Below are 3,531 nucleotides of genomic sequence, written 5' to 3' on the forward strand. Positions count from 1 at the left end.
TTTTTTTTTTTTTTTTTTTTTTTTTTTTTTAAGATTTCTCCCTTGCATCATCTCAGACATACTGATTTGTCATTGCTTTTAAAAAAATCTGACCTTTAAAAGAACAGTGAACTTTGACATCATTTTAAGCAGTGGCTAAATGTCCCCTGCTGACATTAACCTTGTAATGATGACAGAGCTAAAGCAGAGTCTGGTGTGCAAAGGTGCAATAAGCACATTTATTCCGTGGTTTTATCTGCTTCTCCTGCCTAGCTGTTGTCTTTGATGCTACAGCAGCACCAGCATGAGTGAACCAGCATGACCTCTCCACCAACTCAATCTCCTGTGCAGCGTTAAACGCCCTGACCCCCGGGGCACAGACCTGTCTGTCAGACAGCACATCTCTCTGCCATTGGCAACAGCACCCCGAGCTCCGAGAAAACTGCTAAAGCTACTATGGAAAATTATATTGCATAATTATAGTCATTATCAGTCTCAAAGTTCAGTTGAGGATTTGTGATGAAAAAAAAGAGAACATCAATTGAAGTCCATAGCATTCAGTACATTACATTAAGGGACATAATAATATACATGTATTAAAGTTATAATCAGGGTCGGCGCCAAAGTGGGCATTCATGGGCCATGCCCCCTCCAAATGAGTTACTGTGCCTCCTCCACTCCCCTGAACATGAGCGAAATTCAAAAGTGAAAACCGAGCGCCATCGAAAGCAATTGCACACGCTTTCAGCATGATTTCGGCAGCTGCAGGCCTGCCCTAGAAAAAAAAACGTGCCAAATTTATGTGCTGTGACGCAATCTCTGGTTATAATTGGTACTTGATGTCATGATGCAAAAGACTTGTCTTACTTGAGGACTCTGAGGGGGTCAGGAGGGACTCCAGTTTGCACCAGCATGGGGTCCTGAACAAGATCTACAGGACAGACCACATACATACTTGATTATACACATTTTAGGGCTAAGTGATATAGTGAGGGAGAAAAAAATAATGTTAATAATTAATATTTATAGAAATGTATACATAAAATACACGAAAATATTTGTTTGCTTATTTTAATATACTAAAATAAACAAATATAATTGCTTATACACACATATATACACAATTTTTATTTAAATAAATTATATTTAATATAAATGTTTATTCTCATTTAAATATATAGATGCATTAAAAATAATTAATAAATAAATAATAATATATGATATAATTTAGAAACTATATGGCTTTTGAAAGTGAAAGATTATATATTAAATATATAGTTTATTTTTAATACATACAAAATATATAATATATAATATAAATGAAACATAAATTAATAATATATAAATAATAATAATAAAAATTACAGTTGTGGCCAAAATTGTTAGAACAGTTGACAGATCTGAAAATATTGACCTTTGTTTTTTAATCCAAAACATGATTTAATTTCATAATGTTCATGAAACATGCAGATGGTTGCTCTGAGCACAACCTAAAATAAAAGTTTTTGTTTACAGAATATGTGTGTGTACTGTGTATATTTATTATGTATATATAAATACACATATTCATGTATATATTTAAGAAAAATATGTTATTTTTATATATTGAATATATTTTAATATTATATAAATTATATGAATATAAATATATACACATGTAAATACATGTAAATATTTTCAAAATATATGCTGTGTGTGTGTATTTATATATACATAATAAATACACAATAAATCACACATATTATGTAAACAAAAACTTTTATTTTGGATGCGATTAATTGTTTGACAGAACTAATATACATATATACACATACACTACCGCTCAAAAGTTTGGGATAAGTAAGACTTGTAATGTTTTTAAAAGAAGTCTCTTATGCTCATCAAGGCTGCATTTATTTGATAAAAAATACAGGGAAAAAAACGTAATCTTGCTAAATGTTATTATAATATAAAACAATGGTTACTATTTTAATATACTTTAAAATATAATTTATTTCTGTGATGCAAAGCTGAATTTCCATCAGCCATTACTCCAGTCTAAAGTGTCACATAATCCTTCAGAAATCATTCTAATATAAGAAAGCATATAGCTTTCTTGTGTTAGGTGATCACAAATATTTTAAATTAAAACTTCCCACTGACAGAAACAGTCGGCTCTCGTTCCTTTTACTTTTAAATCTTTATTACAAACAGTCCCACGGGTCTTAAAGAACTTTGTTTTTCTACCCCCACAAGACACAAGTGCATATGCTGCCTTGTTTATCTAAGGGTGCGTTCACACTTGTCATGTTTGATTCGATTAAAACGAACCCTGATACGATTGCTCTGTAAGTGCGGTTCGTTTGCGTAAGTAAGTGTGAACGCTGCCATCCGAACTTTGGTGTGCACCAAACAAGTGGACCGAGACCGCTACGAGTGTGTTCACACTTGTAGTTCGGTTCGTTTGGTTCATTTGGTCTGGCCCAAAAAGGAAAATTATACATTTGGTCTTGGTCCGCTTAGCGTTCACATTGTCATTTTTGACAGCGAACCTAAAGACACCGAAACTAAAGGTATAGTGATACGTTCACAACCTGATTGTTCGGCTTGAATGACGTGTATATCGTGATGGAACTCACCGAAAACCCCAAACAAAAGATGCGTTAAACTTAAACACACCTAATGCCGTCTGCTGGACTAAGCGCGCTCATTCTTGCGTGTACATATAATTTTATCTTCACCACCTGCAAAGTCACAAGGAGCTCATAAAAGGCACTTTACCTCATCGTTGTTCCACGTTTGCCCTCTGCTCATTTTGTTTTGGTTACACCGTGTCGTCAAATCATGTCGCATAGCGTCGCATCTTGTCATTACTTCCCGTTTTTGGTTCGTTTAGAAGTATTTGGTCCGTTTTGCATTCATATATCATTCGAACCGCACCAGAGTTTGTTTGGAAGTTTGTTTGGTGCGTACCAGAGTTCGGATGGCAGCGTTCACACATGCTCAAATGAACCGCACTAACAGAGCAATCGCACCAGGGTTCGTTTTAATCGAACCAAACATGACAAGTGTGAACGCACCCTAAAAAGATGGGTCTCGGTCCGATGGAACTCTGGTGCGGTTCGAATGATATATGAACGCAACACGGACCAAATACTTCTAAACGAACCAAAAACAGGAAGTAATAAAGTGCAACACTATGCGACATGATTTGACGATGCGGTGTAACCAAAACAAAATGAGCAGAGGGCAAACGTGAAGCAACGATGAGGTAAAGTGCCTTTTACACCTGCGAGTTTGCAGGTGGTGAAAATAAAATTGTGTACACGCAAGAATGAGCGAGCCTAGTCCAGCAGACGGCATTAGGTGTGTTCGACCTAAAGCGTCACTGAGCAGACCAATCGGTTAATGGGTGCTTTGATATCATACACCCGCAGCGCCACTTTAAGTCTAACGCACCTTTTGTTTGGGGTTTTCGGTGAGTTCCGTCACGATACATGTGTCATTCAAGCAGACTAATCAGGTGTATATATATATATATATATATATATATATATATATATATATATATTT

General features: G+C 35.4%; 1 long non-coding RNA gene across 1 annotated transcript in view; it reads right to left on the minus strand.

Moving 5' to 3' along the window:
- Positions 1-95: 95 nt before the first annotated feature.
- LOC107602142 (uncharacterized) overlaps positions 96-3,531 on the minus strand; it is a 5,677-nt gene continuing 2,241 nt past the window's right edge. Inside the window, exons 2-3 of the long non-coding RNA XR_001611000.1 lie at positions 847-910; positions 96-754 (exon numbers count right to left, since the gene is read on the minus strand). This is a non-coding gene — a long non-coding RNA (uncharacterized lncRNA). The remainder of the gene's footprint in view (positions 755-846; positions 911-3,531) is intronic.

The sequence above is a fragment of the Sinocyclocheilus grahami genome, unplaced genomic scaffold, assembly GCF_001515645.1.
Source record: "Sinocyclocheilus grahami isolate Dianchi unplaced genomic scaffold, SAMN03320097.WGS_v1.1 scaffold320.1, whole genome shotgun sequence".
Lineage (NCBI taxonomy): Eukaryota > Metazoa > Chordata > Actinopteri > Cypriniformes > Cyprinidae > Sinocyclocheilus > Sinocyclocheilus grahami.